General features: G+C 35.6%; 1 non-coding gene across 1 annotated transcript; it reads right to left on the reverse strand.

The window, feature by feature from the left end:
• Positions 1 to 20,946: 20,946 nt before the first annotated feature.
• On the reverse strand, positions 20,947 to 21,053 carry LOC146895692 (U6 spliceosomal RNA). The gene has a single exon (XR_015000701.2). It is a non-coding gene; the product is annotated as a U6 spliceosomal RNA (small nuclear RNA).
• Between the last annotated feature and the right edge of the window lie 5,531 nt (positions 21,054 to 26,584).

Raw genomic sequence — 26,584 nt, forward strand, 5'->3', positions numbered from 1 at the left:
ACATATTTTCTGTGTCATGGTCACAGGAAGGATTCTAGAGTGGGCAGCATCAGTGTAAGGAGATACCTATGTGTAGTATGCTCCAAGGGCTTCAGTGTCAAACAATCTGAGCAGGAATTCACGATAACCCATAGACAGGGCTACACATTTCTCTAATTGGAGGTCTTATCTGAGTCAAAAGAATGTACTTTGCCTTTACTTTATACCATTTGAGCTGGCAGCATAATTTCCATTAAAAATAATGCTGACTGATCCTGGGGCATCCTGAAACGTCATATTGAATGAAATTACATCATTTTTTATTTTGATAATAAAATCTGTGAAGACAGAAGGGCCAATAAATGTACCTTAATATTATTGTATATATAACTGGTGGTCCTTCACAAGTCATGTGGAACACCAATAGGCAACATGCCTCCATGACCTCTGCATTAGGTCCTGATGCCAGGTTCCTGCTCTGAGTTTCTGTCTTGTCTTTCTTTGAAAATGAAAAATAATATGGAAGTGTAAACCAAATAAATCCTTTCCTATCTAACTTGTTTTCCTCATGATGCTTGATCAAAGCAATAGAAACCATAATTAATGCAAGCACTATCTACAACTAGGAAAATAACTATGTCCTTATTAATAAGGTAGAATGCACTCTGCCCTACAAATATTTCAGGAACTACTGCACATGATTTATATCACCCAAATGCAATGTCTAGACTTGAGAATGGACTCTCAATAACTAGTATGAATTACAAGTATTACACCAATCAAAAAATAAATTGCAGACAACCAGTGGCTAAGTGAGTTTGGAAGTAATAAAGCCAGTCACTTATAAAGGAAAAAACTCTGTTAGAAATTCCTAACAAAATTATGAGACCTGGACAAATGACATCTGATCATCTACATCCCTCTCTACTGTCACTCACACACACACACACACGCACGCACACACACACACACAAATTAAAATATAGATATTGAGTTAGAATGTATATTTTATGGTAACAGAGAATAAATATACTTTTAATTAAAATCAGGCAGAGAAACTATTGTGGACATGATTCTCTCCATTAAAACAGATGATTGAAATATGCTCTACGTGTTTGCCTGTAGCACAGTCTTCTGAAGGCATTTTGTTAACTGAGGTTTAAACCTCTCAGATTATTGTAGCTTATATCATGTTGATAGAAAAATTGTCTAGCAAAATAGTATTACCTGGAACAGTTATTAATAGTTCCATAGATAACTACTCTGAAGTAATCCAAGTATACAGACCTAAGCATAGTTTTTTTTTTGTTTTTTGTTTTTTTGTTTTGTTTTGTTTTTTTGTATATGTTGGAGATCAGGTCTCTGTCCAGGAAAAAAATCATATTCAACAAATGGTGCTAGCATAACTTGATATCAACATATAGAAGAATGAAAATAGATCCATATCTATTGCCATGCACAAAACTCAAGTCCAAAGGATCCAAGACTTCAACATAAAACCAACCACACTAAACATTATAGAAAAAAATCGAGAAGTTCACTTGAATGTATTGACACAGGAGACCTCTTCTCAAATACAATACCAGTAACACAGCCACTGAGAGCAAAACTTAATAAATGGTGCCTCCTGAAACTGAGAAGTTTCTATAAAGAGAAAGACATGGTCAACAAGAAAAAATGGCAGCACAGAATAGAAAAATATCTTCATCAACCCCAAACTGGACAGAGGACTGATCTCTAAAACATATAAAGAACTCAACAAACTTGTCATCAAAAGAACAATTAATCCAATAAAATGTGTAACAGACCTAAATAGAGAATTCTCTATAGAGGAATCTAAAATGGCTAAAAGACACTTAAGAAAATGGTCACTCCTTAGCCATCAGAGAAATAAAAATCAAAAGAACTCCGAGATTTCGTCTTAAATGGCCAAGATCAAGAACACTGATGAGTTCTATGAAGTAAATTGGTTTTATGGGGACCATGGGAGAGAGTTGAAGGGAGGGAAAAAGCAGGAAGGGGAGCAGAGAAAAATGTATAGATCAACAAAATCAATAAAAAAGTAAAATAATCAAAAAGAAAAACAAACAACAAAAAACCCCACTGATGATAGCTTATGCTAGAAAGAATGTATGGTAAAGGGAACACTCCTCCATTGCTGCTGGAGTGCAAACTTGTACAGCTGCTTTGTAAATCAGTATGGTGGTTTCTTAAAAAATAAACAATTTTTACAGTTTTTTTTTTATGTGGTAGATTACACCTATTGATTCTTGTATGACTAAACCATATCTGTATCTCCGGAATTAAGCATACTTGATTATGGTGGATGACCTTTATGATGTTTTTTTGGATTCAATTTGAGTATTTTTTCATTTATATATATATATATATATATATATATATATATATATATATATATATATGTATATGGAAATTGGTCTGTTATCCTTTACTTTGTTGAGTCTTTATGTGCTTTGGTGGATCAGAGCTAACTGTGACCTTATATAATAATTTGGGTAATGTTCCTTCTGTTTTTATTTTATGGAATAGTTTTGAGTAGTATTGACATTAACTCTTCTTTGAATATATCACAGAATTCTTATCTAAAATCATCTGTCTCTTGTCTCTTTTTAGTTGGGAGACTTTTCATGACTGCTGCTTTTTCACTAATGGTTACATGTCTACTTAAGTTGTTCATCTAATCTTGATTTAATTTTCATGAGTGCTATCTAGTTTTAAAAATAACCATATCTTTTATATTTTCCGAAATGTTGGAGCACATGTTTTTAATGTAGGTCCTTTTAATTGTCTGGATTCCCTTGGTGTCTGTTATGTCCCCCGTTTAGTTTCTGATTTCATTAATTTGTATATATTTGCTATATGTTTTACTTAGTTTGGTAAGGGTTTTTGTTTTCTTTTATCTTGTTGATTTTCTCAAAGAACCAACTCTTTATTTCAATGAATATTTGCATTGTTCTCTTTGTTTAAATTTTGTTGTTTTCGGGCCTTAGTTTGATTATTTCCTACTGTCTAGAGCTCTTAGGTGTCATTATTACCTTTTGCTTTAGAGTTTTTCAGGTATACTATAAATGTGCAGGAATGAAATCTACCTGTGTGCTTTGGTGACACTTATTGCTATAAAGTTTTCTCTTAGAACCGCTTTCCTTGGGTCCCATAATTTTGAGTATGTACTGTATTCATTTTCATTGAATTCTTGAAATTCTTTAATGTCTACCTTTATTTCTTTCTGTTGAAAAATTTAGACAATTGAAACTGATCAATGATTGTTGAAAATTGTTACTCTGTTCTTGATGATGCTGATGATCATAAATTATATGTGTGTGTTTTTACTTCCCTTCTTTTGCTATTCATGAAGTGATATTATTTATATTCTGTGTTTTCATGGTTGTAATTAACAGTCTTTAGTTGGAGTTTCCCTTTTATCATCTAAGCAAGACTGTACTTATAGAGAGATTTGATTAAATTTAACTTTTTCAGACAATATCTTACTTTCTCTATATATGGTAATTGAAAACGTTGCTGGGATAGTAGTCTAAGAAGGCATTTATGGTCTCTTAAAGCTTCTGGCCTTTAGTGTCTCCATTTAGAAATGGTGTAATTCAAACAGGTCTGTATTTACATATTAGTTGGTCTTCTACCCTTACAGTTTTCAGTACACTTTCTTTTTCTGTGTGATTAGTGAATTGATTGTTTTGTGGCACAGGGATCATTTTTGCTTGTCCAAACTACTTGGTGTTCTGTAAGCTTTTTGTACCTTTATTGGTATTTCTTTTTTTAGGTTATATACTGGCTGGTTTTGTGTGTCAACTTGACACAAGCTAGAATCATCAGAGATGAAGGAGCCTCAGTAGATGAAATCCAGCTGTAAGAAATTTCTCAATTAGTGATAAATGGGGGCAATCTCAACCCATATTGGTTGGTGCCTTCCCTGGGCTGGTAGTCTTGGGTTATATAAGAAAGCTGGTTGAGAAAGTATGTGAAACAAGTCAGTAAGAAGCACCCCTCCATGGCCTCTGCATCCAATCCTGCCTCCAGGTTCCTGCCCTGTTTGAGTTCCTATCCTGACTTCCTTCAGTGATGAACAGCAATGAAGAAGTGTAAGACAAATAAACTCTGTTCTCCCTCACTTACTTCTCAGTCATTGTATTTGTCGCAGCAATAGAAACCCTAAGACAGGTTAGAACATTTTTACTCTGTGATTTTGTAAAACATTTTGTTGGTCTTATACCTGGGTTTATTCTCCTTCCTCCGGTCCTATTATTCTTAGGCTTCTTCTTTTCATAGAATCCCAGATTTACTGGATGATTTTTTTTCCAGGAGCATTTTAGATATAACGTTTTGTTTGACCAATGTAACCATTTCCTCTATAATATCTTCAAGGCCTGAGATTCTTTTTTTCCATCTGTTATAGTCTGTTGTTGAAGCTAGCCTTTATAGTTCCTGTTTAAATGTCTAAATTTTCATTTCCGAAGTTTTCTCTGTTTGTATTTTCTTTATTGATTCTATTTCCAATTTCTGGTCTTGAACAGTTTTATTCATTTCCTGATAGTGTTTGTTTGTATTTCCCTTTTCCCTGCCTTTCTTCAAGGCATTTAGCCATTTTTCTTTGCAGAATGATATCATCTTCACACAGTTTGTCATATGGTCTCTTTCTTATACTTCAGCTATGTTGTAATATTCAGGGCAGGCTGAGCTGGGATAGCTAGGTCCTAGTGGAGGCTTATTGCCTTGGCCATCATTGAGAGTTTTTATTCTGGTGTCTTGGTATCTGGTTTATTATGATTTTAGTTTGAGGTGCTGATTTCTGGCTTTGGTTTCATTGGTGGGTGCTTTGTTCCTTGGTTTCTGTTTATTGTCTGGAATTTTGTAGAGTCTGAAGCCTGTGTATTTCCTCTTTTCCTGGCCTATTTACTGGAATGGTACCAGGGAATTCTAACTGGTGTTGAAGGTTAGGATAATGGAATAAGTTGGAGGGAAGGATGTCTGGAGGATACAGTCTTTGAGACCTGCTGGGCATGGGATGATCAGAGCAGAAAGGGAGAACATAGCAGATTTCTTGCTACAGAGCTGGGGATGACACTGGACTGATTGAGTCTAAGGAGCGGAAGGATATGTATGGGACTGCCTGCAGTCTACCTTTTACCCTAGCAGCTGCTGGCCTTAGCTTAGAAGGAGATGCCTGCCAGAGTTGGAGTCTGGGAATAACAACTATGGACAGATTGGACAGGGATGGTCTGCGGGATTCACAGGAAAGATTGACACTGGGGAAAGGAAGGCTGCAGCTAGTGTTATGTTACAGTGGTAGGGATGAAACTGGGATTAGGTAAGGAACACAGACATAGAGAATGTCTTTGGTCGGCCTACTTGGTTTTTTTGGCAGGTTATGGCCTATGGTTTAGTAGGGGTTGCCTGCTCGTGTTAGGGGTTGGGAAACAGCAAAGACTGGGGAAGGGAAGCTAGGAGAAAGGCTGAAGCTGATGTTCTGTTGCAGCCTTAGGGATAAGACTGGGGAATTTCAAATTTACATTTCAAACCTACTTGCTGAATATATTTATGAGTCAATGTCCTTACGATAACATATACAAACAAACAAAAATACAGTCTATTTCATTTGCTTAATTAATTTGAAAAAATACAATTGTGTTTTCATTTTCTGACATTTCAAAAGATGTATTCTTTTACCACCCCCCATCATAAAAAGTGTATCATTTATTTCAGATTGTACTTTCAGACATCACTTTCGAGAGTAGTTAACCAACATTGGTGTGGGACAATTCTGTATTCTGTCAATTATGTTTTAAATAAACACTGATTGGCTAGTATCTAGGAAGGATGTATAGGCAGGGAAATGAGAACAGGAGAATTCTGGGAAGAGGAGAGGCCATTTCTCTGCAGTCCTGTCCAGACACAGAAGAAACAAGATGTGACTACGCTGCTGAAAAGGGTACTGAGCCATGTGGGTAACACAGATAAGAATAATAGGCTAATGTAAGTAATAAGAGTGAATAAGAAGCCTGAGCTAATGGACCAATCAGTTTACAGTTAATGTAGACCTCTGTGTGACTTCTTTGGGACTTAATTACTGCAGGAACTGGTCAAGACAGAAACCCAGACAACACAACATCTAATGGATTCTATGGTTTTTTGTGAGGGTTTTATTTGTTTACAGTTTAGTGATTTCATTTGTTTGTTTTTTCTTTGGGATGTTGTTTTCTTGATTATGGAGGCTTTTATTTGGGGGGGGTTGCTTATTTTGAATAGGAACTTCAAGTTGGTTGGGTAGCGAGGGTGAGAAAATCTGAAAGACCTGGGGTAGGGAAATATGTTGAAACTATACCTAAATTTTAAATTTGTCTAAACTAATAAAATATTTTTTAAAAGTTTAGACATTTATAGTTTCTAAGTCAATTTTTGTATTAATTCTGGATTTTATCTCCAGTTATTCTTTTACTTATTAGTTTTCACTAATCATCCAGTATCTATTTCTAAATGACCTAGTATTTTTTTATGTTTTAACTTTTTTGTTGTGACAACATTCATACAGCTGAGCTTACTTATACAAGGTAGTATTCAGGCATTCTTATTAAAAATTTCATTTCTCTTCAGTCAAAATGTCAATGGCTCCTTGCCTATCAGAACTGACCATGTCTACTTATTTTATTTTTATTTTCCTATTCAGAATTAAGGAGAGAATTCAAAGGTTATCTTGGCTGTCTCATATCAAATAACAATCCAGGCAGTCTCTTCCCAATCTAGAAAGAAGTTGTCAAATCTGCCAGGTGAACATGATGCCAATTAAGCATTTCTGGTTTTGCACTATTCTCTTAATCTGATTTAAAACCATTAGATCTTATAGAGCTATTCCTGTGCTCCAGGCCAGTTTCTTCTCGAGGAATGTTTTAGACAAATGCATTTATAAATCAGAAGTCACTCAATAAATTAAATCTGTAATCCACTATAATTTAAAACAATAAAATGATTTATTCAATTGTTTAACAAAACTTTAACTTGCATCTTAAATAATTTATCTATAATTGCAAGCTCATTTGATTAAATGTTGCACTACATAGGCAAATTCAATAAGGAAAATTATAATTTTAATTTTTCTTACTCTTAGCTTTACTGACTTCCTATTCTACATAGGACCTATCCTAGTTAGAGTTTCTATTGCTGCAACAAAGCACCATAACCAAAAAGCAAGTCAGAGGGGAAGGGGTTTATTAGGCTTACATTTCAGCATTACTCTTCATCACTGAAAAAGTCAGGAAAGGAACTCAAACAGGGTAGGATTCTGGAGGCAGGAGTTGATGCAGAGACCATAGAGGAGAGCTGCTTACCAGTTTGCTGCACAGGGCTTTCTCAGCCTTGGGAAGGCACCTAACACCATGGGCTAGACCTTCGTCTGTAGATCACTAAATGAGAAAATTTCTTTACTGCTGGATCTCAAGGAGGCATTTCTTCCTCTGAGGCTTCTTCCACTGATTTCTCTAGTTTATGTCAAGTTGACATAAAAACACCCTGTATAGACCCTGTATTTCATTTTTTTTCTGAAGTTGTATTCTGATTTAAAATGCATTGCCTGATAATATAACACAATAATCTGAGCTATCTTTAGTTTAATGAGAACAAATAGAAGGGTATGGATAATGGACATTTATTAATAAAAGATATGGGCCTACAGTATTTAATTTTCTCACTAGTGTGAATAATCCCTGACATGAAGCAATTTCAAGAGTGTCAGGGTTTGTTCTGGTTGACACCTGAAGGGATACAGTTCAACCTAGTTAGGAAAGCTTGACAGGATGAGTGGGAAGAGGCTATTCCCATTATATCCTAAGCTAGAGAGCACAAAACAGACAAAAAGTAGGGCTTACCATTCAAATCCAGGTAATGCCCACTGTTCCAGCCTACCCGTTAATTAACTGTCTCAGAAAATCTCAGTTCCCTGAAACAGATTCATCCATTTGCCAACCAATAATGTAAACATATGAACTCACAGGGAACATTTTACATTCAGACTTCATTACATAAGGTAGACTCTTCTATATTCCTGAATGAATATTGAAGCCTTGGTTCCAGAACCAGGTGACCAAACAGCAAATACCCTCACGTCTCCATGTGCAAGTAAACTGCTGACCATTAAAGTAGGAAGGTTCGCTAGTAAACGTTTTCTTTGTGGACAATGAAAGCCCACAAAATTCCTTTGTTAGTTTCGTTCTTTTCCTTTAACCAAAGATTAGGCATATTTCTGAAAAAATAAAATTTCATGTTCTCCTTTCTCACTTCTTGTTATGGGATCACTCAGCATTTTTTGCTACAAGGACATTTTCAGCTTACACTGAACCTTGCTTGCTAATGCCTGTAGAATTTGTCATAACAGAGAATTATTTCTGTTTAAGAGCTATAACAATTTAAAACATCTTTTATTTCAGAGAAACCTCAGTTCAATATTACCTTTATGGATATTAGTTGATAATTTCTCTTGAATACCACAATTAAATATTACAGACTATGTTTAATGAATATACCACAAGGAATGACTTTTATCTATGGGTAAATTGACTGTCTAGATCCATAACAATCAGTATCACAATTTTCAACTTGTTTTTATATTTTAAATATGGAAATATTATTAGTTAATTATTGTGAGATCACAATTCAGGAAATGATGAATATACTATCATGTTTATGAGTACTACCTACTCAAAGAAGAGATGAGTGATATACCACGCCACATTTTGATTTTATGTTCCTAAGAACATACCATAAAATACAATACAACTTTCTGCAAGCTGGTAAAGCCTGTTTGGATATAAGTATGGCAATTTCTCAAAATATTAGAAAGCAACCTTTCTCAAAACCCAACAATACCACTTTTGGGTAAACATCCAAAGGATGTTCAACCATGCCATAAGGACATGTGCTCAACTATGTTCATAGCAGCATTGTTTGTCATAGTCAGAACCTGAAAACAACTTAAATGCCTCTCAACTGAAGAATGGATAAAGAAAATGTGGTATATTTATACAATAGTGTACTACACAACAGAATAAAATAATGGCATCTTGAAATTTGCAGGCAAATGAATAGAGCTATAAAAAATATATTGAATGAGGTAACCCAGACCCAGAAAGACAATTATCATATGTACTCACACATAAGTAGTTTTTAAAGATAAAGCAAAGAAAACCAGCCCACAAATCACAATCTCAGAGAACCTAGAAAATAATGAGGACCCTAAGACCCTAAGAGAGACATACATGGATCTAATCTACATGGGAAGTAGAAAAAGACAAGATCTCCTAGATAAATTGGGTGCATGGAGACCATGGGAGAGGGTTGAAGGGAAGAGAAGAGGAAGGGAAAGGAGCAGAGGACAAAAAGTATAGCTCAATAAAATAAAATAAAAAGAATTAAGATAGAAAAAAAGAAAAATAATACATATTATGTAGCACAATAATACATTTCATAAAATTGTAGTAAACAATACAATTTTATGGAAATTTATACAAATATAATAGGCATAAATACTGTTAATATGCTTCATCAATTTATATAAAAGTGTATTTTATGCTACATATTAAGTTAGTGTTGTAGTCTTGGTATAGAAGAAAAAATAAGAATCAGACAGCTGATTAACAGTCTCTGGCTTCTAAAATGCTTCTTTCAGGTTAAGATGCACAGTGTGAACTGATGAGGTCAGGAGTGTATGAACTGTCTTTGCTTGCTAAAACACAGTTTTAATTAGATGATCCCCAAGACTCTACATGACATCCTTCAATAACTTCAAACTTATTTTGGCATAATAGATGATAGGTATCAAGGACACACTTCTTAAGTGTTCTTAGTGACTATGGATTTTTGTAGTTTATTTTGTATTTCATCAGCAATACTCCTTTGATCTCAGACGCAATTCTTGGAGAACTCTAATCATTGATGATTTCCTATTTTAAAATCCAGCGGTATTTTAAAATGCTTTTATTTTTTAAACAAAACCTATTAATTTATATTTGATATGTATGATCTTTGTCTGTGTGTATGTACATTTACCACATGTTTTCCTGGTGTATATAGAATGCAGAAGAAGGTTCACTGGAGTTGGAATTACGGACATTTGTGAGGCCCCATATGGGTGATGCCAAACCAAAAACCTCTGCAATACAGTAAGTGCTCCTAACCATCACATAGTCCTAAAATATTTACTTTGGCAAGTATTTATTTACTTTGAACTCTGTATAAAGTTGGGTATTAAAGATTCCTTTTCTTTGAGATATTAACACACATTTTAAAATAGTGAACTCTGTCCCCCTTTAATGCCAAAGAAAACAGTAAATCTTTTAGCAAATGTCTTATTAAATATCAATTTGTAAGTAAGTTTAGAATAGGATTTACAATTTTATATGAAATGTAAACCACAAAGTCCATTATAAATTATATTTTCCACCCAGTTAATCAAAACAGAATGTTCTTATATATTCAATAATAAGAAAGACTATTCAAGTATACATAGATTCTGATCTTAGAAGAAAACAGAATAACATTATGTTCAAGAAATTAAGATTCAGTTAAATATTTATTGTCTGAGAATAGAACTGCTGATAGTATGTTTACATTTAAGAGAGGCACTAATGAATAAGTTCTTACTTATATACACATACGTGTATTCAAGAGAGAATTTTGAAAATTATGCAGTATCATTTTTACTGATGGAGAAATTTCTGACTCACATATGTTCACCTAAATTGTTTACCTTTTGGGATAAGTTATCTATATAGATGTATATACAATTCCTAAAATCAAACATGTTTTTAGGTTGAAATCATTGCTTAAGGACAATCTTACATTATAAATTTAAAAATTAGAAGGCATTAAATTTTATGTTTGCATTTTTATCTAATTATTATGTGATTACAATTTTTTCCAATCAACATTTTGCCATATATTCAGAACTATAGAATTATTTACATTGCAAAGTATATGGCTTCACTAGTTCTCACTATATCTTACATCTTTCTATAATCAATCACTGACCTGTCTGTTAATGAATAGTTAGGTTCTATAATTTTATATGGTTGCAACATAAATAAAATACAATATTTAGGAATTATGCATACTTTAGTACTTTATGTTAATTTAAAGCGAAGAATTTCCCTTTCTCCTAGATACTTCCCACTCTGTTTTCTTGCAATAAATATCATTTTTAAAATAATATGATCACTTTATTTCTGCACATTTCTGACAAATAGAGCATCACATTTTGACTTGCATCATTGCCCTTCGAGAATTTATTAAAAGGCAGATTATTCCAGAGATGTTTATTCAGTCAGTATTCACCTGGTAAGATCCAGGATTTATTTCTGGCAAGAATGTAGGAGATACTTCCAATTTCAGGTACAACTGTGATGTCATACATTGATACTTTATGAGTTGCCATCCATCCTTATAGAAGTACCTAACTTTTCTGTGTAAGTTATCTGGGGATGATTGTACCAATAGATAACATTAATTTAGAAAGTTTAATATAATTTTGTCTAAAATATGCAGTTATTTATAATCTCATGGAATAAGCAGTAAAATCAGTTCAACATTAAACTTAAAAATGCTAAAATAGCATCATTCTGAAACATTGAGACTTCCTTGGAAAAATTTGATGTGCTTGTTAAATTGAATCCAAGATTTCAATATAAAAGTTAAGGAGCCATGAGTTTATGTTTCTAATACTTTACTGAAAATTTTATTAAAAGGAAAACAAACTTTGGACACCAATTTCCCAAAGTAAAACTTTAGAAACTGGTAGAGTTGAGACCCTATTGTTGGTTACCTGACTCTGACAAATTTTATCAGTAGAGAACCCCTCAAAAACTCTACCACACTAATACCCAAATTTTTATCATAGCTAAAAAAAGCTACATTGCAAGATTGGTGTTTGGAATCATTAACTGATGGAATATACTGCAGACCACAGGGTTTTAATTGAAATTTTGGAGGAATGCATTTTGATAACTCCTTCTGGGACATCAACTTTCATATTATTTGGTCCTAGTTATCAAAAATTGTGAGAATATATATTTCAAAATGATTGTTTTTGTCATTTCCAAACTACTTTCTGACATGGTAGTGCTAGCTCTTCCGTCTGCTATTTCATAAATATCAAGCAGAGTGACTTTTTTCAATATTCATTAACAATATGAACCTCAATGACACTGAAGGTGTATTCATATTAAAATTTATTATTCAAAGAAGTGCTTTTGGAGAAACATATTGTTTTCACAATTCAGCTGAAATTCCTTGATATTTGGTATCTGCTTCTCCAGCAAGATGTATGTCGTATTACTGGATAGTTAGTTTCCAATTCCCCTGCTCAGGAACACGGAGGAGGGTATATTTTTTAACCTTGTGCCAACACTGAGCTCAGATGAGTACCAAGTATATTATCTAGATGCATTCTAGCCAACACTGACCTCTGTGTTCTTAGTCTTCCCTTTTCCTTGGCATTTTCAACTCACTACACTAGCACTGCTCTTCTGAGTTCTATTTTGATCAATGACAGTTTCCAAAGGGATTATTTTCGGCAATCTCTCTTTCATTACCACATAACTCTTATCTTGAGTCTATTCCATTTAGAGTTAAGTATCTGGGATTTTTAAAAATGTTTATTTCAGAACTGTATTATGTTATTTTCAGAGATATGTCATACTTCACTGTGTTATTTTATCATCACGCATTCAGATTATTTCCTGGTGAGACGAATAGAACAGGTCTGTCTAAAATGTTAAATGTGTGAATAATGTTATCATATTTTTCTACAATTTAGTTTCTTCTTAAAATACACATCTTTAATATTTATTGGCTACACATTAAAATGATTGTTTTTGAGAGCAAGTGATTATAAAGTAACTGCCTTTTGAATAACATCGTTTCTGATATACAACATGCTTGTGTATAACAATCATTCAGGATCAGGATAGAAACCCCTTGGATTAAATGTTTTTGCGAACCTAAAAGTGGATGATATCAAAAGTTATATTTCCACATATTTTACAGCTTTTATGTTTGAAATGTTTCTTTGGTGTTACCAGTCTGACAATTTTGTGAAAATGCAGATGGGAACTGTGGTAATCCTGATACTGAAATTCATCAATTGAGTAGACATCAACAAACACATTTATAATACACAATTTTAGGTTTTAAAATATGAAGATACTTGTATATATCACATGTATGTGCTTAACATGCAGTGTCAACTGAATATTCTGAAATGAAAAAAAGTTAAAATTTCCAACTCCTTATCTATTTTTCCATTTATGATGATCATATACACAATGTAGTTTTCAAAGATTGGGGTAATTTATTCATTTTATTTATAATTAAATGTCAACTGAAGAGGATTCATTCATTGGATTACTTCTTTCCTCCCATGGATGTGGCTGAGGAATTATCACTAAAGGTTATTATTTCCCTGCTGTAGCATCTAAGTAAGATACTCTATCAAAACTCTTCTTTGGAAGACTGAGTTCTGAAACAATTATGAGTCTGGGGAGATATTTTGAGCAATTGAGAATCACTCATGAGCTACGTGGTATCAAACACAAAGTGCACTCCAAACCAAACAACAAGGTCTGTCACCTACAAAACCATGCAGGAAGTGAATTTAACTATTAATGAATGCAAGGCTACACAAGGTAGACTGATTTTTATTCCTTTGCAGCGCCTTTAAGGACTAACCACACCCACTCCCCAGCCACTTTTCAACTCCTGGTAGCCATCTTCCCTTCTCTCTCTGTCCCCTGTCTCTTGGTGTGTACACATGTGTCTCAGTCTCTCCCTATGTTTCTCTTTATGTCTCTCTGATTTCCTCTTCTTTAAGTAATAAATATCTCCCTCTCCTCTAAATAATAAATGTTTAGCTTTATGTATAGCCTTATGTCCATTTACTCTGCCGTCCACCACATCCGGCCGCCTGACTCTGCCGCTCGCTCGGGGACCCTGCACTGCTCTGGTGGCAGCCTCTGCCTGGCTCGCAGGCCGCTCGGGGCATCCCAACATATAATCTTATTAAAGAACAATACTGATGAGTTGAGGAAACAAAGAATACATGCTCACTAAACTGTGAAAAAGATCTTTGATTGGTGTTTTGAGAAGACCCTGAAGAACACCAAATATTAACCATGAGAATATTTTGAACAATATGGAAAAATTAAAGGACTTGATATCATTGCTGAGGGAGCAGTGGGACAAAAAGAGGCATTGCTGGTGTAATCTATAACCAACCATGACTTTGTGGATAAGACAGACATTCAGAAACACAACACTGAAAAGTCAGAATTGTGAAGTGAGAAAAGTTCATGGAATCAAAAGATTCCTAGTCCTTCAACCAGTCAAAGAAGTCAAAGTGTTTCCAGAAACTTTATTAATGGTCCTGCAGGTGGTTTTAGTACCATTGACCATTTTGATTGTGGAGGAAACTTCAGTGATCATGGTGGCTTTAGTCTCAGACTTAGTGGTGATGTATATGGTGGCAATGGAGATTGTTATAATGATTTTGGTAAGGATCAAAGAAATTTTGGAGGAGCTGTGCTGGAATCTGTAACGATTTTGACAATTATTACAATTGGGCTTCAAATTTTGAATAATTTGGAGTCTAAATTTTAGGTCTTATAGAAGTGGAGAGCAGTATTTTGCTAACCTGTAAAACCAAATTAGCTATGGTAGTTCTAGCAACAGCTATTGCGATAGCAGTAACAGAAAGCTTTATTGCCAGGAAGCAAAATTTGGCAGGATAGGAGAACAAGAAATGTGGTAGGGAGGCTACAGTTTATAACAGATTTTGGACTAAGCCAAACACAGTGGTGGATGCATCTTGCTGCTACAAAGAATTGTTTCATACTATTGTGTGTAGGCAAAAACACTCCCAGAATGTATTTGTCACTAATTGTATAACAGGTTATTTTAGTTTATGTTCTGTTGAAATTGTTAAGAATTTTCACAAAAGGTTTTTATGCAGACTCTTTTTAACCATGCTGTTGTTTGCTAAATGTGAAACTTTCATCATGGCACTGAATAAGTGTATGTTTTAAAACACTGCTGTGTAAAGTTAGTCTGCTCTGAAATAATTTTGGTAAACTTACAACAGTATGTTTAACTAACATTATGACTTTACCATTCATTTTACAATGCCATCTTCCATTTGTAGTTTACTTATGTTTGGGTAGAGTAGTTATTTTCTTTAGACTCTTATGATGTGGGGGTCCTTCTATCTGTGTGTTGCTATTGTTGGTTAATGTGTAAGAACCGCTTCAAGCCTATGGCAGGGAAGAACAGAGCTACACAGGAAAAGCTAGGCAGTATGCTGGGAGAAAGAAGGGTGAAGTCAGAGAGATGCCTTGAGACCTCCCAGAGACAGATTCAGGAACTTTAACTGATAAGCCACAGCCACATGACCATATAGTGATAAATAGAAATGGGTTAAATTAATATGTAAGAGTTAGCCAGTAAGAGGCTAGAGCTAATGTGTCAAGCAGTAATTTAATTAATACAGTTTCTATGTGATTATTTCGGGTCTAAGCTAGCCAGGGGACCAGGAACCAACAAGCGTCCTCCCTTCTCCTACAATCTTAAGTGTACTTAAATTGACAGTTATTACTGATACTTAATCTTGTTTCAATTGAAACGATCATCCATGAAAAGCCACCAAATTTCTTTATAAAAATGATTATTGGCATAACCTATGTAATATCAAAATTGCATTATGATAACGTAAAATAACACATGAGAATGAAGCCTATGAGTCATCTATGGTCAAGTGTAAACAATAAATGACTTAAGTCTCTCAAAACTCAGTCAAAATGAGGGTTGCTAACAAAAGTTGTTACACGTAAGTTGTGTTGTCAAAATAAAAATTCTCCCACCAAGTTCTCTGTATCCCATATTTCCCTTTCACATCATAAGAATGGTTGTTGAGGTGGACTCCTCTAAAACAACTGAATTCCCCAACTTGTCATTAATATAGTATCAATTCATCAAAGATTTTTTATTTTATTAAACATATTTTAATATGCCTTCTCTAAAATAGTATATTGTACTCACAGGAAATCTATTTAAAATAGTTTGAATAGTAATCCAATTAAAATAAAATATATGCTGTAGCATAAGAAATAACATTGTTTAATCATCACAGGAATACTTTATTGCAGCAGCTCTGAGAATTCCATAACACACAAAAAGCATTTTTACACTTGCAAGCATAAGCACAAGCAATCATCCAAACTATTTGAAGCTTTCTGTATAAAGTTTGGGGATTTTTATGTTATTAATCTTCCCATGCTGCAAGTGACTTGGTTTATTATTTGTACTTGGAACACATAAATCTAGCTCTTTGGTGGTAACAAACTCATAAGATTATCTTTTCTATTCATGAAGCTTCCATTCCTAAAAAAAAGTCAAGTGACAAATCATCAGATATAATTTTAGATTTATCTTCCTTAAGAATTTTATATTCCAGCAAACACACTCTAAAAGTTTACTTTTGATTTATGAATTTAAGTCTGTTTTTAATTTTAAACATTCATTTAAATGTTGAATTGATAGTTTCCTTCTTTTTAAAAATACTATTTTATTATTTTTTGAGAATTTTGTATAGCGTATTTTGAATATCTTTCATCTCTCATCTCAGATCCAATCATACATTCTATGCACTCAATATCTTGGGTTTGGGGCTGATCATTATACTTCTCGTCCTCCCAGGAATACGAAGTTAAATTAAAAAAACAAAAAGATTACATTGCTGCCAGAAGCAATATATTGTCAGTAGTTCTTTAGCAAGGTATAAGAATTCAAGCCCATCTCCTCTGGACATCCTGGTACATTGTCTTACTTGAATTAGCACATGAATTATATGTGCTGTTGTACTGTTGTTGAAAAATCCACTAATCTATGAACATAGAAATAAATTATTAATAAATAGTCAGTTTAATACAACATCCTATAGAAGATTAATTATGCTAGAATCCACCCAGTTTGTATAACTTTTTCAGCCATAGATTTTGGTCTGAATAAAAGTGGTGGCAGATATGGATTCCATACGGCAATAAATAAAATCAGAAATTTATTGGTTGCTATTATAACACTTACACCACTGTAACACTATAGGGATATTGTATCCAGGCATGCATTACTATTCACCCCAGAGTCCAAACCTGGGTAGAATTAAGCACTACTTTTATTTATTTCTCCATATTCTGTGACTAAAGCATGTGAAAATGTTGACAATGGGGCCTTACCGGAAAGGTCAGTAGAATAATCAAGAAAAATGTCTATTGCCAGCAATGTTTTCATTCTTAAAGGAGCCCACTTAACAACAAATACACTGAAAAGGTAATCCATTCCTTGTGCTGGAAATTTAATTGCCTGTCTGTTGTCTTGTTATATTTAAAGACATGGTAACACGTTCAGATTTGAACGTAGGGATATTTGAAAGTGTTCTTCATTAAATACTTCATGAAGTTGGGTCACATGTTCCATAAACGAGGTGGTATTTCGATGCAGGGTATTAACTTGCTTACAAAAATTTTGACTTTTCATATGACTCCATAATCTTTGCTCTACTTGTACTATGACCATTATATATTATGAAGGTGATAGTTTGTCAAAATACAAAGTGATTAAATTACATGATAAAGAAATTTTACTTCTCAATTGCTGTTATTGAATTATATTTGAGGAAAAATAACTTGCACTCTTAAGGTATTTATAATAAAAGCTTATATTTGTCAAGAATATTTGACAAATATAAACTTTTATTATAAAAGATAGATATTGTGTTGTCCACCCAATAACATATTATTATTCTCATATACTTTTATGCCTGTTTATATATAAGTAAATATTTTAACCTAGGTTTCTGACTCTAAAATTTACAGAATAAAATTTTCATAAGGAAAATTTTATATAGATGAATCATAAAATTAAATTTCCTGTAATTTGTTTTAAAAAACTTATTGGAAAAATAAACTTCATAACTTTTTTGTGTATTCCAAGGAAACCAAAATATTACTGATTTTAATGGAAATACTTTAATCATATCAGCACTTTTTCAAAACTCAAATAAGTGTTGTTATTTTCTCTCTTACATTCAAATAATGTACTATGGTCAAGAACGGCTTACGATCATCACTTTCTTCTTTTTTTTTAAATTTACTTATTTATTTATTTATAAAAATTTCCACTTTCTCCCCTCCTCCCAATACCCTCTCATTCCCCCAACTCCCTCTCCTCCTCCCTCTCCAGTCCTAAGAGCAGTCAGGGTTTCCTGCCCTGTGGGAAGTTCAAGGTCCGCCGCCCTCCCTCCAGGTCTAGGAAGGTAAGCATCCAAACAGACTAGGGTCCAAAAAGCCAGTACATGCAGACAAAACAAGACCCAGTGCCATTATCAATGGCTTCTCAGTCAGCCCCCATGTCAGCCACATTCAGAGAATCCGGTTTGATCACATGCTCGTTCAGTCCCAGTCCAGCTGGTCTTGGTGAGCTCTCATTAGATCAGTCTCCATGTATGAGTGGGTAAACGCACTCCTCACGGTCCTGACATCCTTTTTCATGTTCTCCTTCCTTCTTCTCCTCATTTGGACCTTGGAGGCTCAGTCCAGTGCTCAATGTGGGTCTCCGTCTCTATCTCCATCCATCGTCAAATGAGGGTTCCCTCTGATCCTGCCTTCCTTGCTCACGTTCTCCCTCCATCTGTTTCTCATTTGGACCTAAGGAGTTAAGTCCAGTGTTCAATGGGTGGACACACCCCTCGTGATCCTTACTTCCTTCATATTCTCCCTCCTTCTGCTCCTCATTTGGACCTTGGGAACTCAGTCCAGTGCTCCAAAGTGGGTCTCTGTCTCTATCTCCATCCATCACCAGATGAAGGTTCTATGGAGATATGCAAAATGTTCATCAATGTGGCTATGGGACAAGGCCAGTTCAGGCATCCTCTCCTCTGCTGCCCAAGGAACAATCTGGGGACCACTCCTTGGACCTGGGACCCTCTCTAGAATCAAGTCTCTTACAAACTCTAAGATGGCTCCCTTAGTTGAGATATTTACTTCCCTGCTCCCATATCCATCCTACCTCCATCCCACCCACCACAATCGCCCAAGGTTTCCCCAGTCCTCCCCTTCTCCCCTCTCTCTACCCATCTCCCATGTCCCCCTTTTCATTTCTGATCTTATTAATTTGCATGTTCTCTCTCTGCCATTTGATTAGTTTGGATAGGGGTTTGTTGATCTTGTTGATTTTCTCCAAGAACCAGCTTTTTGTTTCATTGATTCTTTGTATTGTTTTCTGTGTTTCTATTTTGTTGATTTCAGGCCTCAGTCTGATTATTTCCAGCCTTCTGCTCCTCCTGGGTGAATCTGTTTCTTTTTTTTCTAGAGCTTTCAGGTGTGCTGTTAAGTCTTCAATGTGTGCCTTCTCCGTTTTCTTTAATTGGGCACTTAGTACTATGAACTTTCCTCTTAGCACTGCTTTCATAGTGTCCCATAGGTTTGAGTATGTTGTGTCTTTATTTTCATTAAATTCAAGGAAGATTTTAATTTCTTTCTTTATTTCTTCCTTGACCCAGGGGTGATTCAGTACTTGATTGTTCAGCTTCCATTAGTTTGTTGGCTTCCTGAGGTAGCACTGTTGTTGAATTCTAATTTTAATCCATGGTGATCTGACAAGACACAGGTGGTTACTAATATTTTTTTGTATCTGTGGAAGTTTGCTTTGTTACCGAGTATGTGGTCAATTTTCGAGAAGGTTCCATGAGCTGCAGAGAAGAAGGTATATTCTTTCCTATTTGGATGAAATGTTCTATAGATGTCTGCTAAGTCCATTTGATTCAATACCTCCAATAATTCTCTTATTTCTCTGTTAGGTTTCTGTCTGATTGACCTGTCCATTGGTGAGAGAGGAGTGTTGAAGTCTCCTCCTATTAGTGTGTGTGGTTTGTTGACTGCCTTGAGTTCTAGCAGTGTTTCTTTTACATAAGTGGGTGCCTTTATATTAGGAACATAGATATTCAGGATGAGGCTTCCTCCTGATGAATTGTTCCTGTTATGAGTATGAAATGTCCATCTCCATCTCTTCTGATTGATTTTAGTTTGAAGTCAATTTTGCTAGATATTAGAATGGCCACACCCGCTTGTTTCTTAGGACCGTTTGTTTGGAAAACCTTTTCCCAACCCTTTACTCTGAGTAGGTGTCTGTCTTCATGGTTGAGATGTGTTTCTTGTAAACAGCCGAATGTTGGATCCTGTTTTTGTATCCAATCTCTAAGTCTGTGCCTTTTTATAGGTAAATTGAGTGCATTCATATTAAGTGATAATAATGACCAGTGGTTGTTGACTCCGGTTATTTTCTATTTTCTTTCTTTTTTTTTTTTTGGTGGGGGTAGTAGAGTGTGTTTTTTTTTTTCCCTTCTCTGAGTTTTGCTTGTGAAGGGTCGCTAGATGTCTGAGTTATTGTAGGCAGTATTGGCAATGTTGGATTCCTTGGGTTGTGATTTTCCTTCTAATACTTTCTGTAATGCTGGATTTGTGGCTACAAATTGTTTAAATTTGTTTTTATCCTGAAATATTTTGTTTTCTCTGTTGATAGTGAATGATAGCTTGGCTGAGTATAGTAGTCCGGGCTTGCATCCATGGTCTCTTAGTTTCTGCAGTACCTCTTTCCAGGACCTTCTGGCTTTCATGGTTTCCATAGAGAAGTCTGGTGTAAGTCTGATAGGTTTATCTTTATAAGTTACCTGACCTTTTTCCTTTGCAGCTCTGAATATTCTATCTTTAATCTGAATGGTTTGTGTTTTGATTATTATATGGTGAGGGGATGTTTTTTTTTTTTTTTTGATCCAGTCTATTCGGTGTTCTGTATGCTTCTTGAACCTTCATTGGGATATCCTTCTTTAGGTTGGGGAAGTTTTCTAAAAATATGGAATGCTTCACGAAGTTGCTTGTCATCCTTGTGCAGGGGCCATACTAATATTCTCTGTATCGTTCCAATTTTAGTATATGTGCTGCCGAAGTGAGCACAAACGCTTTCTTCTTAATGTCATTGACTATAGCATTTTCAGATCACCTGGGTTAACTTAAATTATTTGTTGAACAGTTTTCTAGGAAATTGAAATGTAACATTTTTATATAACAGGAAAGGTCCCACACCGAAACTGAAATTTGTGAATTCAGATTGGTGAAATCGAAAGGGAATAACAAAATTATAGAGTAGAATAACTGGCAAAGAGTAAATTGCAAAGTGACTTCTGACAGAGAACTTTTGTAATTTTGAGCATGTCAGAGAGGAAAAAAGATTAATTATTTCTTTCTTTTAATGTATAGTGTAAAATTATCTTTTTTTGTCACAGAATGTTTTGTTATATTTGGAGATAGTCAATAAGTTACTGTTCAATAGACCAAGGTTTTACAAGGTAATTGGACAATGAATCTGCAGTTTTGACTTGCCCCCATCACTGAAGTTCCAATTAGATTTGTACAAAATTTCTATATAAGTATAGCTTCTCTTTATGTGCATTGTAGTTTTCTTGAAAGTCATCATCATCTCCATAATCTTCATCATTATCATCATCTTCTTCATCAGGGAGCATGTTTTCTTTTTTTATGAGAAAGTAATTTTATTAAATTATAAAAGTTTCCATTTCCGCCCCTCCTCCCAACACCCTCCCACTCCCCCCACTCCCTCTCCTCCTCCCTCTCCATCCCTAAGAGCAGTCAGGGTTTCCTGCCCTGTGGGAAGTTCAAGTTCCTCCCCACTCCCTCCAGGTCCAGGAAGGTGAGTATCCGAACAGACTGGATCCCCAAAATCCAGTATATGCAGAGGAAACAAGACCCAGTGTCATTGTCAATGGCTTTTCAGAAAGACTCCTGCCCAGCAACATTCAGAGAATCTGGCCACATTCAGAGAATCTCGTTGGATCACGTCCTCGTTCAGTCCCAGTCCAACTGGTCTTGGTGAACTCTCATTAGATCAGTCCCCTTGTATCAGTGGGTGATCGCATCCCTCGCAGTCCTGATTTACTTTTTCATTTTCTTCCTCCTTCTGCTCCTCATTTGGACCTTGGGGGGATCAGTCCGGTGCTCCAATGTGGGTCTTCATCTGTATGGCCATCCATCGTCGGATGAAGGTTCCCTCTGGTCTTGCCTTCTTTGCTCACGTTTTCTTTCCTTCTGCTTCTAGTTTGGACCTAGGGAGTTAAGTCCAGTGTTCCAATGTGGGTCTCTGTCTCTATCTCCATCCATCGCCAGATGAAGGATCTATGGTGATCATCAGTATGGTTATGGGCCAAGGCCGGTTCAGGCACCCTCTCCTCTGTCCAGAGAACAATCTGGGGATCTCTCCTTGGACCTGGGATCCCGTATATAATCAAGTCTCCTGTAAACCCTAAAATGACTCCCTTAGTTAAAATATATTCTTCCCTAATCCCATATTCATCCTTCCTCCCTCCCCCCCATCACGGTCCCCCGAGCTTTCTCCATTCCTCCCCTAATCCCTTCTCTCTAACTCTCTCCCCTTCCAACAACCCTCCCACACCCCCCCCCCCATGCACCCGAGGTTACCTGGGACTCTTGTCTACTTCCTATCTCCTGGCGGATAGCTAAATAATCTTCATCAGGTTCACCTTCTATTTAGTTTCTCTAGGATCACGAATAATAGGCTCAAAGACCTTTAATTATGGTTTGAATCCACTTATGAGTGAATACATACCGTGTTCCTCTTTTTGGGTCTGGCTTACCTCACTCAGTAAAGCGTTTTCTATTTCCATCCATTTGCATGAAAATTCAAGATGTCATTGTTTTTTACTGCTGAGAAAAACTCTAATGTGTATATGTTCCACACCTTTTTTAACCATTCTTCTATTGAGGGGCACCTAGGTTGTTTCAAGGTTCTGGCTATTACAAATAGTGCTGCTATGAACATAGTTGAACAAATGGTTTTGTAGTATGTTAGGGAATCTCTTGGGTATATTCCCAAGAGTGGAATTGCTGGGTCCTGAGGGAGGTTGACTCCCAGTTTCCTGAGTAACTGCCACACTGATTTCCACAGTGACTGCACAAATTTGCATTCCCACCAACAATGCGTGAGTGTTCCCCTCATTCCACATCCTCTCCAGCACAGGCTATCATTGGTGTTTTTGAGTTTGGCTATTCTGACAGGTGTAAGATGGTATCTCAAAGTGGTTTTGATTTACATTTCCCTGATCACTAAGGAGGTTGAGCATGACCTTAAGTGTCTTTTTGCCATTCGTAGTTCATCTGTTGTGAATTCTCTGTTCAGATCAGTACCCCATTTTTTAATTGGGTTAATTAGAGTTTTAGTGTATAGTTTCTAGAGTTCTTTGTATATTTTGGAGATCAGACCTTTGTCTGATGAGGGGTTTGTGAAGATCTTCTCCCAGTTGGAAGGTAGCCTTTTTGTCTTACTGACAGTGTCCTTTGCTTTACAGAAGCTTCTCAGTTTCAGTAGGTCCCATTTATTAATTGATTCTCTTATTGTCTGCGCTCCTGGGGTTCTGCTTAGGAAATGGTCTCCTGTGCCTATATCTTGTAGACTACTTCCCACTTTCTCTTCTATCAGGTTCAAAGTGGTCAGATTAATGTTGAGGTCTTTAATCCATTTGGACCTGAGTTTTGTGCATGGTGATAGATATGGATCTATTTTCATTCTTCTACAGGTTGACATCCAGTTATGCCAGCACCATTTGTTAAAGATGCTATCCTTCTTCCATTGTATACCTTTAGCTCCCTTGTCCAAAATCAGGTGTTCATAAGTTTGTGGGTTAATACCCGGGACTTCTATTCGATTCCATAGGTTGATTTCTCGGTTCTTATGCCAATACCAAGCTGTTCTCACACACTGTTGCTCTGTAATAGAGTTTGATGTCAGGGATGGTAATGCCTCCAGAAGTTCCATTATTGTATAAGATTGTTTTGGCTATCCTGGGTTTTTTGTTTTTCCATATAAACTTGATTATTGTTCTCTCAAGGTCTGTGAAGATGCTTGGTGGGATTTTGATCGGAATTGCATTGAGTCTATAGATTGCTTTTGGTAGAATTGCCATTTTTACTATGTTGATTCTCCTAATCCAAGAGCAGGGGAGGTCTTTCCATTTTCTGGTATCCTCCTCAATTTCTTTCTTCAAGGACTTAAAGTTCTTGTCAAATAGGTCTTTCACTTCCTTGGTTAGAGTTACCCCAAGATATTTTATGCTAATTGTGGCTATCATGAAAGGTGATGTTTCTCTGATTTCCCTCTCTGCTTCTTTGTCCTTTGTGTATAGGAGGGCAACCGATTTTTTGGAGTTGATCTTGTATCCTGCCACATTACTAAAGGTGTTTATCAACTGTAGGAGTTCTTTGGTAGAGTTTTTGGGGTTGCTTATGTACACTATCATATCATCTGCAAATAATGAAAGTTTAACTTCATCCTTTCCAATTCGAATCCCCTTGATCCCCTTATGTTGTCGTATTGCTATTACTAGAACTTCAAGCAATATATTGAAGAGGTATGGAGAGAGTGGACAGCCTTGTAGTGTTCATGATTTTAGTGGAATGGCTTTGAGTTTCTCTCCATTCAATTTGATGTTAGCTGTCGGCTTGCTATATATTGCTTTTATTATATTTAGGTATGATCTTCGTAAACCCAATCTGTCCAACACCCTTATCATAAAGGGGTGCTGAATTTTGTCAAATGCTTTTTCAGCATCCAATGAAATGTTCATATGTTTTTTTTTCTTTCAGTTTATTTATATGATGGATTACATTGATAGATTTGAATATGTTGAACCAACCCTGCATCTCTGGGATGAAGCCCACTTGATCATTATGGATGATTTTTCTAATGTATTCTTGGATTCGGTTTGCCAGTATTTTATTGAGTATTTTTGCATCAATGTTCATGACTGAGATTGGCCTGTAATTCTCTTTCTTGGTTGTGTCTTTGTGTGGTTTTGGTATCAGAGTAACTGTAGCTTCATAAAAAGAGTTTGGCAGTGATTCTTCTGTTTCTATATTGTGAAATACTTTAAGGAGTATAGGTATTAGCTCTTCCTGGAAGTTCTGGTAGAATTCTGCATTGAAACCATCTGGTCCTTGACTTTTTTTGGTAGGGAGATTTTTGATAACAACTTCTAATTCTTCACGACTGACAGGTCTATTTAGATTGTTCACCTGGTCTTGGTTCAACTTTGGTATATGGTACTTATCTAAAAAAATGTCCATTTCTTTTACATTTTCCAACTTTGTGGCATATAAACTTTCATAGTAAGATCTATTGATTCTCTGAATTTCCTCTGTGTCTGTGGTTATGTCCCCCTTTTCATTTCTGATCCTATTAATTTGCATGTTCTCTCTCTGCCGTTTGATTAATTTGGATAGGGGTTTGTCAATCTTGTTGATTTTCTCCAAGAACCAGCTTTTTGATTCATTGATTCTTTGGATTGTTTTCTCTGTTTCTATTTTGTTGATTTCAGCCCTCAGTTTGATTATTTCCAGTCTTCTAGACCTCCTGGGTGAATCAGCTTCTTTTTTTTCTAGATCTTTCAAGTGTGCTGTTAAGTCTCCAATGTGTGCTTTCTCCGTTTTCTTTAATTGGGCACTTAGTGCTATGAACTTTCCTCTTAGCACTGCTTTCATAGTGTTCCATAGGTTTGAGTATGTTGTGTCTTTATTTTCATTAAATTCAAGGAAGACTTTAACTTCTTTCTTTATTTCTTCCTTGACCCAGGGGTGATTCAGTAGTTGACTGTTCAACTTCCATGAGTTTGTTGGTTTCCTGGAGGTAGCACTGTTGTTGAATTCTAACTTCAATCCATGGTGGTCTGACAAAACACAGGTGGTTACTAATATTTTTTTGTATCTGTGGAAGTTTGCTTTGTTACCCAGTATGTTGTTAATTTTCGAGAAGGTTCCATGAGCTGCAGAGAAGAAGGTATATTCTTTCCTATTTGGGTGGAACGTTCTATAGATGTCTGTTAAGTTCATTTGATTCAATACCTCCAATAATTCTCTTATTTCTCTGTTAGGTTTCTGTCTGATTGACCTGTCCATTGTTGAGAGAGGAGTGTTGAAGTCTCCTCCTATTAGTGTGTGTGGTTTGATGACTGCCTTGAGTTCTAGAAGTGTTTCTTTTATATAAGTAGGAGGCTTTATATTAGGGGCATAGATATTCAGGATTGAGACTTCCTCCTGATGAATTATTCCTGTTATGAGTATAAAATGTCCATTTCCATCTTTTCTGATTGATTTTAGCTTGAAGTCAATTTTGTTGGAAATTAGAATGGCCATACCTGCTTGTTTCTTAGGTCCGTTTGCTTGAAAAACCTTTGACTAACCCTTTACTCTGAGTAGATGTCTGTCTTTGTGGTTGAGGTGTGTTTCTTGTAAACAGCAGAATGTTGGATCCTGTTTTCATATCCAATCTCTTAGTCTGTGCCTTTTTATAGGTGAATTGAGTCCATTAATAGCAAGTGATATTAATGACCAGTGGTTGTTGACTCCGGTTATTATTATTTTTTGTTTGTTTGTTTAATAGAGTTTGTATGTGTCCCTTC

This window comes from Myodes glareolus, chromosome 2 (assembly GCF_982192425.1).
Source record: "Myodes glareolus chromosome 2, mMyoGla1.1, whole genome shotgun sequence".
NCBI classification, from domain to species: domain Eukaryota; kingdom Metazoa; phylum Chordata; class Mammalia; order Rodentia; family Cricetidae; genus Myodes; species Myodes glareolus.